The 13412-nt window shown below is 44.6% G+C and overlaps 1 protein-coding gene across 8 annotated transcripts in view; it reads left to right on the top strand.

The window, feature by feature from the left end:
• Positions 1–13412, top strand: part of SMOC1 (SPARC related modular calcium binding 1) — a 158179-nt gene that overhangs the window by 6135 nt on the left and 138632 nt on the right. For 2 of the 8 annotated variants that reach the window (XM_072930078.1, XM_072930082.1), the window contains exon 5: positions 897–2901. The exons of 3 other annotated variants lie outside the window; for them this stretch is intronic. The gene's annotated coding sequence lies outside the window, so the exon portion shown is untranslated. Of the gene's footprint in view, positions 1–896; positions 2902–6376; positions 6973–13412 lie in introns of those variants that run through there. 3 more of the 8 variants (XM_072930080.1, XM_072930081.1, XM_072930085.1) reach the window with 3 other exon arrangements.

The following is a 13412-nucleotide window of genomic DNA, read 5'->3' as shown; positions in this document are numbered from 1 at the left end:
ATCTTGCCTTCTGCTTGTGTCTGGGGGCATTGTAGCAGGGTGGGAGAACACATTTTTAATATAGTGAGGCCATGGGAATGAGCATCACCAACTTTTTTTCTGACAAAATTCTGAAAAATTCCTTGCTCTTTCCATAAATCCAAAACATATATAAAGAATCTGTTTTCAGTCTTGAAGCTGGAGGCAAGCATCTATTTTTAAAGCAAATAGCATTGTAATTTATAATGTTAAACTGAAATTTTTGAAGTGCTCTCATCCTTGGAAAAAAGAGAACACTTCATTTTTTGGTGACTAATGATAAAGTGTTTTCTAAAGGTGACTGAGCATAGTACAAAAAGTCCCAAATATATTTATTAGCTTATCAAAAATAATTAATTGAATTTGGTAGCTAATGGCTGTGACTTTGCAAGTGAAAAACACTTTTGGTTAGCTAGACAGTTTCTTATCAAATAACAAAAATCCAACATTAAAACATATGCAGCTTACTGAATGATCATGTTATTTGTCAGACGAGCAGAAGTATCACCACTGAAGTACTCCCAAATGCCAAATTGGGTAATATAGATAATTACACCCCATTTGATTAGATATGTACCCATGGTAACAGCCACACTCAAGATCCATATATTAGTACAGTCTTGAAATAATTTTCAAGGGGGACAATGGCAACATCTGAAGCTTCCCTGAGGAGACTTTTGGAACATAACCTACACACCAATTTTCTCTGTTCCTGTGGTTATTCTTTATTGTATTATCTTCTATTTTTAAAACAGTGCATACCTTGGTTCTCAAAGGGGATATACAGCTTTCTCAAAATGTCAGTGCACTTCTGTCCCTACAAGGAAGATCTCTTACTCATCTTCATCGTATAAAGCCTAAAACCTTCCTATATTTAGGGATGAAACCCAGCAAATGGCAAGGCTGCTGCAAGCTGTTTCTAGGAGGTGGCAACAATCATCTCAGGTGGTGGCAGCCCCATCTCAGCCACTCTCCTCTTGCAGCCCAGGACTGCCCTGTGATGGATAAAGTCTCCTGAATGTTCGTTTAGGCTTTTGCAGAAGCCTTATGAAGAAACTGCAATGTCTCAGCGAGAAACAGATTTTGCATCAGATACAAGCCTCAGAGAGCCTGTAAGACCTGAGCTAGTGCCAGCCCACAGGGAATGAGTCCAGAGGGTACTGTTTGAGCAGCCATGGAACACAAGAGAGTTTTTAGCTGTAGATGCAATATTAATTGTCCCTGCAGTTTATTTTTACGTGCTTAGAGGGTGAATAAGATTGGAAGTGTAGGAGAGAATCAGAGAATTAGCAGAATGAATTATTATTATGCATTATTTATAGAAAAAGAGAGAAATCTATCCCCTGGTGCAACACTATATGTCCAGGGATGATGCTAGTTGCTGCTTGTGCAGAAATGCCAGCTGGGAAATATTTAAAAGAAGGTTTTTTCCCTCAGTAAGGAAGACACCAAGATACAGAAAATTCCCCGAGCTGAAGGTACCAGGGAAAGATTCCTATAGCAGGGAAACTGAAGCAACAGGTGCTGAGAGTCTGACAGGAGAGGAGCATAGAGTCTCAGTCCCGGCCAATTTGGTCTAGAGGGCTAAGGTGTATGTGGCTAACCTGGTCATGTCAGCTGTCCCAGCAGTGCAAGAGAACTGCAGTGGAACCCTTACAGTATCCTCAGCTTATAGGAACAAGACAGGACTTTGCACCAGGGGACTCTGAAGATACATCATGGAGAGGAAGTCAACACTGAAAGACTGTGAAAAATAAATGTACAAAGATGTTTTAGAATGTCTTTAGCTTTTTGGAAAAAAGAAGGCTATCCTAAGCAAATGGGGAAAAGAACAGCTAAAAAGCTTTGGTGGGCAGAGAGGGAGCACAGGGGAAGATTTTATTCCCTGGTTTAGCTGTTACTTGGCACAGAGAACTCCTGGGAGCACTTTCTCTAAGGGGCCAGTGACACAGCCAGCCATATTTGTAGCCCTCAGCTGGATAGCAAGAACACTGTAGGAGTGTCCATAAAAAGTCATCAAACTGTTACTGGATGCAGCATTAGGATTACACTTGCTGAGGTGAAAGGAGATACATGGATCCACCTTGGGCATGCAGTGCATGATTAGGAGCATGTCATCTTTCTTCACATTAGCATGTTCTTAATTATGCTTAGAGGAGAGGATCCTCAGCAATATAAATTAACATCACAGGCTAAATTATACTGAAGCTGTGAAATTCCTACACCCTTCCCTCTTTTTTAAGTACATGCTGTTTTTAACACTTGTTCCCAAAACAGGAGATTAATCAAACTAGTTTCTTGTTATTCACACCAGCACCAAACTATGAGGCCTGCAATGAGTCAAACCAAACCCTGGGTCCGCCCTGGAGGAGGGCAGGAGGGCTCTAAACTGGGTTGTGTGTGAACCTTGTGGTGATGGTAGAGATGGCTGTGCCAGCCCTGGTTTAAGGTACCCTGTGGACAGCCACCGCCTGTGTTTGACAGTGCACTTGTGTTGGATATTCCCAGGCATGTGGGACCTCCTGCAGACGAAAGGGCATTCTCTGGTTATGGGGCTGGAGGCCTGGCAGCTCTTTGGTGGTGAAACCAGCCCTAGGAGGGTCCTGGAGGTGCCACTGACAGGCACGGTCGATGTGCTGTGTGTGGGAGCGGCAGTGATTACACACACACGCATGTATAGGCAGTATTGGTACCTCCTGTGATAAATGGCTCTAACTACAGCTTTGTGAAATTCTGAATTTCTGTTTTTCAGAACAGAACAAACTGGGGCAAAAATTAGGAAAAATTGTTTCCTGGAATTATAACAGTCATGTTCAGAAATGTTTCCCTGTTCTGTTTTGACATTTTTTTTGGATCAAAGTGAAGCATTTTGACATTTCTGAGGTAGGAATGTTTTGTTTCAATTTGTTGAACTGACATGAAATGTTTAGTTTCAAGTCTGCTTAACATTAAAATAGGCAGTGCCTTTCCTTGGGTTTGGGTCCCATTCTCTCCTCTGGGCTGTGCTCCCTGGGAGCTCTGCCCGGCTCCCATAAAGCTTGGGCAAGGTCCACGTTGTTCTCAGTGAGTGCTCAGCCACAAGCCCCAAGCACAGGAAAAAAAAAAAAAAAAAAAATAGAGGCCTTTTTGGGAAAGTTCCTTTCCATGCTGAACTCAGCTGAGATGAAAAAACTTGTGGCAGTTGAAGCAAAGCGCTTGGTTCCAGTTCACTGTGACAAACCATTGTTTGTAGTCAGCTGCATCCCTGTCTTCCCATAGGCACTTTTTGAGCTGCAGAAACTGTTTTCTGATTAAAAAAGATGTCCCAGTGAGTTCCCACTAGGTGTTGATGTGATTACACCAATAAGCTCCGGAAGATTTGCAGGCTGGACCCTTGGATGTAGTGGAGGATCTGCCCTTTGGTGTTGGTTGAGCAGATTTCCCAACAAAATAAAGACCCTAAAGATCCCATTTGCCTGCTTGGGGGCTGGCTGGAGCTGGGGCAGCCCTCTGGTTCAGCTGTCCCCAAGGGAGATGAGAAGGCTGCAATAGGGACAGGAGTATATCCTGGGAATTCAGCAGACTCTGCTCCATTCTGCAGGTGGCTCTAAGGTCTTCCTGGGATTTTTGATGAAATTTATGTCGGAGTCAGTTCAGAAGTTGCTTTGGTTCATTCTCAACAGCTCTTTATGGCATGAAGCAGATCCTATTACTTACTGTGAGGGATAATTGAGCTCCTTGCCCTCCCCCTTTCCTGGGCAACAGCTTCAAAAGATCTCTGATTTTGCTCACCAATCAAGCAATCTCATTTGCAAAACAACTGCAAGGGCCCTGCAAAAGCAGAAGGACAGCTCCTTTGTTAAAGAGTGCCTTTTGGTGACACAAAGGAATCATAAAGGTGATGGAGCTGCAGACTGGACAGCCACATTTCCTGGACTGTGCAGGCTGACCTCCCTCCCCTTCCCAGCTGAAATTTCAGATCCTGAGTCTAAGGATTATGCAAGGCTCGAGCCCAGTGAGAACAAGATGCACTGCAACTATTCTTAGCTCCAAAAATTATTCCTGGCTTTGCTTTGAAATCTGAACCAGGGTTAATTTCTCTCCCCCTTCCCCCGGTCTGTTTCCTCTCCTCTTTCATGTACCTATTTGCATAGACTGTCATCGTTAGAATTTCCATTAAAATTGAAAGCCTCCTTCCTGCATGTCACCTCTCACAGCCCCCTTCCGCTTGCCCTGTGTGACTTTTGGAGGGCTGGAGAGCAAAGGTCCTGTGCTAGCATTGCCTCCCGAGCCCTGCCTTCCCCCTGCCCTCAGTCCTGCTCCTCCATTGCTATAGGAACATCCATCAACTTGGGAGTGCCAGAGAAAAAGAACAGAGAGCTTTCTTAATTATTTAATGATTGATTAATATATGTTTATAGAGCACTTCAAAACAGTGCATAATTTTGTGAATTGTTTATTAACAGGGCAAGTGGAATAATTTGCTGAACATTCTCCACTCTCATTGTTTCAATGGAAGGAAAGGGCGGTAGGCAGCTTGCAGGTTTTGTAGCAGTTATATTACTAAGAATAGTAGTAGTTCTGCTTCAGGAAAATAATTTAAGTTAAGAGCCTTCACCTCAAGTTTTCAGAGGCAGGGCTGCTCTCAACACCTGCCACTAAGGTTACTCAAACACCTCCATTATAAAGACCTATGTTTAGCTGTTCTTTGGTAAGTTTCACCCACCTGGAAAGAAGGATTGAGCTTACTTCTAAAGGCTGAATAAAAAGAGGCAGCGAGTGCTTGCAGCTGAGGGTGAAGCATGGCTGGCTGGTATGGGAACCTCAGCTGCCCCACTCTGCTGGGTGATGGTGTTTTTGCCAGAAGGCCACAGAGGCCTTTTGATAAAATTTCTGTGCCTGTAGTATCAGGCTGGAAGAACTGTGTAAGCAGGCTCTGTCAGCTGATGAGGAAGGATGGGACGAGGAGCGTGGTGCTGGTGTTGTGGTGTACTGCTGTGTTCCCACATCCAGCTGGAGCTGCCAGCTAGACTGATGATATCTGTTGCCCATGCTGGTTGTAAACCCATAGCCCTACCCAGCCTGACCCAGGTAACCTGCTGAAGCCAGCCTGCCTGTGCTCTCTCCAGCCCCCAGGGTCTTTTCCAAGTCTAACTTTCCCCGATGCCTGACTGCTCTCTGGCTTCTTCCCTCTCCTGTTAACAACCTGCGACTCCTGCACAGAGGGATGCAAGGTAAGCGCAGACTGGCCACCTGAAGAGCTCTGTGCCACCAGGTCTGGGAGAGGCTGGGACATGCAACACACACTGCCATGCATGCTTGAGAACTAAGACTTGCGGTCAGCATGATTTTGGTGTGAGCTGTCATGCACCTTGGAGACCTGTAGGGCTGGTACACCCTCGGTGTCAGGCCTGATGGTCCTTGAAGGTGAGGCAGGATAATGCAGGCAGCTGGTGAAAGCTGGTGCTCCCTGCCCAACTCAGCCAGGTTCCTTACCTGAACAAGGCCTGCAAGACCATGGCTGCTGTGGTGGAGGATGACTGGGAGGGTAATAACTCTAGCTGGTGCTCTCAGAGGGGCCCTTTTGCCCAGGTGCTTGGTATGAAGCACTGAAGACCTGTGATGCCATGGGATAGGTGTTGATCACATGTGTGATGTGTACAGCTCCCTAGTTTTTAAGAGGAAGTACAGAATGAATAAGGAATGAATAAGGAGACTTGCTAAATGAAACAAATTTGTCCTGGATTCACAATAGTATCTAGGAAGTATTAAAATCTTGTTAATTTTAAGGACTATTGGACTTCTCAGCCCCTGTGAATCCATCTTCTGTACAGCAATCACCCCATAAAGGTGCCTTCACATGTGGCAGCTGCCCTTCAGGTTTTTTATGGAGTTTAATTATGGATTGTTGCAGAAAGGTCTCTGCTCCACCTGAAGAAAACAGTAGCAGCATTAGGTTGTTATTCTGTAGTAGTTCAGCACTAGAGGGGGATGTAGCACATGCTTTACATCCAGCAGGTTTCTATGTACATGCAACAATATTTTACATTGGTGTTTAGGAGGAGGCTGTTTCTTGAATTGCCAACATAAAGATTTGTCTTGAAGGGGCAATTTTCTTGCATAGGATAAAAATCAGAGAGGTTGATATTTGCCAAGCCTTAAAAGACTGTGCTTGTAGTCAATTAATTTTGTCATGTTTCATGTGTTCATTGGATATTGGGACCTCAGAACTTCCTTAAGGCGATTTTCAGGTGGTTTGGGGTTTTTTGGGGTTTTTTGTTTGTTTGGGGCTTTTTTTGTTGGGTTTTTTTTTTTTTTTTTGGTTGTTGGGTGTTTTTTTTTTGGGGGGGGGGTTTGTTTGTTTGTTTGGGTTTTGTTTTGCTTTTTGGTTTGGGGTTTATTTTCATGTATGGCTGATATGTGCAAACAGAGGCTGCTCTGTAGTTTGGCTATAGCTCTAATCCAGGCTGCTGGCTGGAAAGGTCTGAGCTCTGCCCTTCTTACCAAGGGGACACTTCATATGCTGTGCTGTGGGACTGCAGTCTATTGTGGTAGTGAGTCCTGCAAGTAGCTGAACAAAGATGTAAAACCAAATCCACCCAGATCCATTTGCTTGGAAAGCTGCACATTTCTGTTTTCAGCAAAAATGGCTCTTCAACTTTGAAGAGGTCCCAGTAATAAAAACCAGTTGTCCACTTCATGCATGAGCAAAATACTTGGCAAAAAGAGCTGCTGCCTTGAGGTTTTGCAGAAGCTGGTCAAATTCCTGTCTTCTTGTTTTCCTTCTCATCTCCAGTGAGCAATTCTTATTCCATGTTTTGCGCAACAATGCAGGAGTGTGCCAGTGTGAGGAGGTGACTCGCTAGCCTGTTAGCCAGGAAATTTCTCTGTGTGCCTTTGGATATGATACTTTGTGAGAAGAGCAACCAGGCTGGAGTATGCCATGTATATGCACAAACGTGGCTATAGTAGAAGGTGAGAATGTCAACTGCTGAAGAAAACCTATATTCAGGCCAGTGGCTAAAGACACTCACAGATCCAAATTCTGGCAGTTTGCTCTATGCGAGATCACCATGTGTGCCCCCATGCCCTCCTCTCCTTTCTCCTGCTTGTACCCTGGAATTGCATGTGGCTGTGGTTCCCACCTCGCACTGAGAGAAATGTCGGCTAGCCAGAAAAGATGTCCCCATTCACGTTTCCACACAGAAACTTTTCTTTCCCTACTTTTAGTGCCTGTAATTACTTCTTTACTCCAGTGCCAGCAATCTTCCATCAGGCATCGTTATTAATGGAGAGAAAAGAGAAGGGAAGGGAGGCAGAGAAAGAGAGAGAGTGCCACAAAACTTAATTTAATCGCAGCACCCCATGCTCAATTTAACAGACACAACAGCTCAGAATGGGGTCCCTGTGCAACGGGAGGGCAGGCAGTGGAGCGTCCCTGGAAAGAATTAATTGTGGATGACAATGTGTAAACAGTGCAGATGAATAGGGCATGCAGGTGTGAGGCACCGGGGCCATCCCAGGGACTTTTTCACACGAATTTCAGCTCCTTCACTGCTGACCTGCTCCCGAAAACGTGATTAGTGTCGGCGTTGGGAAACCATTCAGGGTGTCAGGATTTGGCACATATTAACTAGCCCGGGGAAGAGGGGAGGGGAGCACATGGGGGCTATGAAAGGAGGAAGTCTGGCGGACAGGGGGATTGTTAAAGGGCCAGAAAATCCTCATTGCTCTGAGGTGCCCTTGCTGCTTGGAGGAAAATGGAAGGGAGCCGAAGCAGAATAGAGCTCCAAGGCACTCTAGCCCTTACTGAGCTTTGTGGAAAGCAAGATAATGCATTGTGGAATACTTTTCTTTGAGTGTCCGTCATAAATATTAGTGATGTTTGTATTAATGACTTTTCTTGGCTGTGGCTTTCCCAGTTCTAGACACTTCAGCTTGAGAGACAAACAGTCAAAACAAGCAGGAAAGTTAATGACACAACAGTGCTGAGAATAGAAAATATCTCCTGGGTATCATATAGAGGTTGTTCAGAGGGCAAAAATGCAGCTTCATAATGATGTACTCTATATGTACAGTGATACAGACAGGGGGTTGTACAATGGGCCCAATTTACCAAGCCTGAGGTCAGATGCTCTTAAATTATGTTCCCTGTGCCAGCCTGGCTTTCTGCATCCAAGCAGGGGAGTTACATGGGGAGAATAGACAAGGTTACTGATATCTTTTCCTACTTGTAAGAGTGATGCAAGGGGAAGGATGGAGCTTGATGAGGACTACCATAAATACCAGTGCCTCTGCTGGATTCTATTATGCTCTTTCTTACTTGCTGGAAATCCTTTCCTTGCCTGTCTTGTTACTTGGGCAGCATAGCAGGAGTGCTTTGTAGGTGCCTGCTGAGATTCACAGCTTTGAGCTCCCTAGACCACTGCAGCCCAAAGACTTGGGTCTCACATAATATAACAAAAATAAAAGTTACTCTAATTGCAAACATACTTGTGGATGTGAAGGTGAGGCTGGATTCTTGCTGCCCTAGTGATGAAAAAGGGCACACCATTGGTGCTGGTTTGGCAGTGCAGACACCTGTGTGGGTGGCAAAGTGGATCAGCCCCTTCCTCGGCTGTTTCAGCTTGAAGAGATGGAATTGGGGGGGGGGGGGGGGGGGAATGAAATATCATCACAGAAACCAGGAAGGCAAGTGTAGAAATTCCACCTCAAATTCAGAATTGTACTTAGCAGTTAGTCACTGTTGGAATATTACCTGCTTATGTTGCTTAGTAACTCACAATTATATGACAGACTAGCTCATCATCCTTTTTAGAAAAGGCTCATGGTGGCCATTGCTGCCTCCAAAGCATATTGTGGGGCTGAAGGAACACAGAACTTCTGTGTTTGGGTCATGTAAGTTGTGCCTTTAGTCCTGATTGTGGCAATAGCAATGGCTATTGGGAAAGATACTCCTTAAACACTAAAGTAACCTGGAAATGCTTGTATGCTCAGTTAAATTCTTGGCAGAAGGGTAGAATTTGATTGCTGTTAAGCCCAGTGATATCTAGATTAATAAGAAATAATGTCACAGGCTTTATGCAGTACAAGCCTACAAAAAGGCCATGTTGAGTTGTGTTAGTTCAGGCATGGAGGAGATGGGGCTAAGGGAAGGTCAGTAATTTGCAAGCAGTGGAAATGGGACAGCTGAAGAAAGTGAGGGTGTGTGTCCCCAGCCAGTTGCATTAAGACCATAGCTCTAGTATGAAATATTACAGAATCGTCACACCAGGTGTTTAACATGGTGCTGCATGTGAAACATGCTCCTGTGGTAACAAATTGCCCTTTCCAGTGAGGATGTCCAATTAGTGCAGAGGTTCTCAGGCTTCATGAGAAATCAGGGCAAGGAGAGAAGTTCAGAAGCCACCCAGGGATGTACCCCTTCTCAAGGTAGTCCTACTTTTGCCAGTAGTGTCAGGCACAGGGTCTGGGCCTGTGATGAGGAAGGGGCTGGGCTCCGGGCACTGTGATCTTTGTAAAGGTGCTGGTTGGGTTGTGGTGCAGGTGGGAGGATCTGCTGCCTGTCTGGGCTGCAGGAACTCTTGAACACAAGCTTGTTATGACTGAGTTGAGTGATGGATTTACCCACAGAAATCTGAACTGTTTACATTAGAATTCCTGATGCTAGACCCAAGTTATTGTGCAGTTCATGTTGCTCTTCTTAGTGCTTTTTCCTCACATCAGGTGCACTTTTTCAGACCTGTCAGCTTATTGATCAAGCCTAAACCCTCAAACCTCCTGAGTCATGACTTCGGAGCCATCCCACTGGTTAACCAGGCGAAGAGCTCTGATCTAAAAGCAGATGTAGCTACAAATCAGCTGGTTGCCTGACTTTTCTTTTTAATGTGAGAATGTAGCTTGATGTGACAAAAGAAGAAATATACCCTTCTCCCAAATCAAGGCAGCAATATTGAAAAATCCTAATAACTGTGGGACAAAAATCTCTGAGGCAGCAAAAGGAATGTTGCTTAAAATTAAATAAAGACTCAACTGGATAAATAGTTCAAATTGTGTAGAATTCTTACTGGTGATGCATCTGCTAAAAGTCCCCAGCTTTCTCCTGCTTTCTCAAAAACACTTTTGCAGTTGATATTGGTTATCATATCTGATTAATTTGATGATATACTAAGTCCAGCTTTGCACATGTTTCTGTGCTGTGAGAGAGCATTCGACAAAAAACTTGTCTGCATTCTGCCCTCTGCCAATGCCTTGGCAACACTGGAGCTTTCCAAAGTGCTCGTAGATACAGAATCTAAGTAACTTACTTTCCTTGTAGTGAAGCAGCAGCAAAAGGTGCCTTCAGAAGAGGTTACAGCAGGGGGCAAGGAATCAGGAGCTCTAGATTGAGATGGAGCAGTCTGCCCTAGGAAAGAAGACCTAAACCTCTGGGCGCATAGGGCTACTGGCACCAGGCTAGGACAAACCCTGGATCTGCCAGAGGAAGGAGACTTGGGAACATTGAGAAAAGGCTGTGAGGGTGAATTCACTGCTTAATATTCAGGCCAATGAGAGCTATCTCACATCTTAGTCTCTGTGGGGTCATTCATCACTTTTTCTTAGCTGGTCTACTTGCAAGTAGTGCTGGTCTGGCTGCAGCACAGAAATGCAGTGGTATGGCAACACCAATACAGAGAAGTTATGAAAAGAACAGCCTCTGCTGGTTTATGGGTGATCTGAGATACAATTAAATGTTATAGAGCTTAAAGGCAAGATACATTTCTCTCAAGTTGGAGATGGGTTGTCTAATTTCAGTAAAATAAGTCTATATGAAACATTCAGCCAATGCTCAGATGAAGTACCTTCTGAGTGACTTAATTTTTTCTGACAAGTTTTTGAAGTCTGCATTTACAGCCTCTGCTGGGAGTGCTTGCAGAACTTTTAAGCATCACTTCACAGACAGGCTTGTTCCATATTTTCTATTTCCTCATCAGTGCCTACACCAAGGCAGAGGATGTGCAATACTGATTTCTCAGTGCAAATGGTTTTCCTGGGAAATATTTTTCTTGGGTGTAGACCATGAGTTTGAAGGTAAACAAGACACCTTCTTTAGTTCCAATAGTTAACTGTATTAATTGAACTGAAAACCAAAAAACCACTTAATCTGAGCTGTTACACAGTGGTGGATAGTTGCTAATGCCTTCTGCTCTGGAACAGGTACCAAACTGGTTATGCTGGGATGTTCAATCTGTCTGTCCAGCTAGCAAAAGCTAATCCCCTGCACTGCTAAGCCCTGTCCTCTGGCTTGGGCGGTCGAACTCTGGTGGCATGGTCAGGAGCAAAGGGTTTGGTTCATTGCTGGCTCCAGCTGCAGTGGTCAAGCATAGGGCTGCTTGACAAATGCTCCCAGACATGAATCATGTATCTTATTATCCATGTCTGGGCTCCTTTAACTCTTTCTTTACCACGCATGCATCTCTATTTCTGTTCCTTAATTGAGAGAGAAAACCTGCACCTAACTAGTTTTCCCTTGTAGTCCTGGTTTTGCCATATATCCATTTTTGAGTTTGCTATTTCTAATACTGCTAACCAGGCTATCTCAGGCTTATATGCTGTTAGAGGTATGGTTACCATGCATGCTGGTTTGGCAAGGCCCCATTTCCCAGAATGTCCCCAGTGCTCCACTCCAGCTGTCTTGTGGTTCGGCTGCTGCTCGCACACGTTCCCTGTAACCACATGAGGGATCCAGCCAGCCTTCACAGCACCACCTGTGCCTTTTGCCAGCTTCTCACAATACTCCCTCTCACATTCAGCTTTTCATGTCACATCCACTTTCTTGCCTGTTAGCTTCCAGACTCTTTCCAGGTAGCTCAGCCTCAGGCCATGCCCAGCTAGCAGTTTGGTGCCTATGGTGTTAGCCCCATCCTCCTGCCTCTGGAGTTATTATTTGCTTGTAAACAATCCATACAAAGACTATTAATATATTTATTGGATGACATAAATCAACTTGTTACTGGAAAGTCTTGCCTTTTTGAGGATGTATGACAAGAAAGCCAAGGCAGAGGTCCTGTCTGCGCAGTTGTATGTTCTGCTTTCCAGCTAATGCCAAAACCAGGACTGTTTAATAACAAAGTGGACTCAAAGAAGGTGGTCGTGAAATGTTTGTGGATGTCCTTGTGTGTTCCTTGGCAAGTCTGTGGTATCACCTCTAGTACCCTGAGGGTGGTGAAGCGACTCAGCTTGGTTGTTTCTTTCACACCTTCAAGAATGTGTGAGGTGTCATTTTGGATCTGCTAAGCAATGCTGGATGCCTGCCCAAACAAAATTGCTGGCCATGGGAACAGTTATGAGAGAGGCGTGCGGGAGAGGGCACGAAAGCAGCCAATAGCAAAAGCACCCATGAGGTGTTTGCCTGTGTCTCTGCCCTTCCCTCAGCTCTCCAATTCTGCCCTTCTGCTGAGCCCCAGTGGAACCAGTCCCTCCTACACAGCCAAGGGAAGGGAGAAATGTTCTTCATTCAGGGGTGCTGGGTGAGCTGAAGCACCTGCAGCCACACTGCTTGCTCCCAAGGGAGACAACTGCTACAGCCCTGCTCTCACCCTGCTGCCATCTGCGTGCTCACCTCCAGCTCCTGCTGGCAGCCATAGACCTCTGCTGGGCTCGCTATGCCCTGGAGGCTGGCACACCTGGGGAAAGATCGTTTATGAGATGGACTCTCAGGCATCTTGGAAATGAGTACCACAAAATCTGTAATAAAGTAAAGAATTTGTGAGGCCACAAATGAGTAGGTAACCCTCACCTGAGAGGAACAGGTCTACCTAAGTTTTCTGCCTTGAAAACTAAGTGAGATTATCCTAGCTGCGAGTGCCCATTAGATTTGTATCCATCCATAGGCTTCAAATGGATTGCAGCAGTATCATTGCTTAAATTTTCACATTGCTAAATTCCTACTGGATTAGTCTATTACAGAATATGAGAGAATTGTCTATTAATGAGAGAATTATTAGCCTATTAGAGAATATGACCTCTTTATGCACAGTCCGTTTGACCTCTGTTCACATGGCAAGATTTTGGCCTGTAATTATTTCCCAAATACATTGGACTACTGTATATTCTAGGTAATAATAATGTAATTTATATTACCTACTTTAAAAAGCCAGAAAAATTGGATTTTTTAAAGATAAGGTAATGTTTAGAGAGAGACTGAGATGCTGAAAGATCTGAAAATATCTCATAATAGAAATGCACAGAAAGCACTTTTTAACCACACCAAAGAGTCTAATTGTCTCCATATTTTGAGCACCTTTGTCTTCCTTTGCATATATAAAAGGTGAAGTATTTGGCCAGTTCCCAGCCAAGACTGCACACCCAGGATTCCACTCAGCTTCTCCACTCCAATCATGCACACAGTTTTACCTGTTTTGCCAATGAAAGAG

This window comes from Taeniopygia guttata, chromosome 5 (genome assembly GCF_048771995.1).
Source record: "Taeniopygia guttata chromosome 5, bTaeGut7.mat, whole genome shotgun sequence".
NCBI classification, from domain to species: Eukaryota; Metazoa; Chordata; class Aves; order Passeriformes; family Estrildidae; genus Taeniopygia; species Taeniopygia guttata.
Note: the sequence above shows the minus strand (reverse complement) of the source record. Positions and strands in the feature narration are given on the sequence as shown.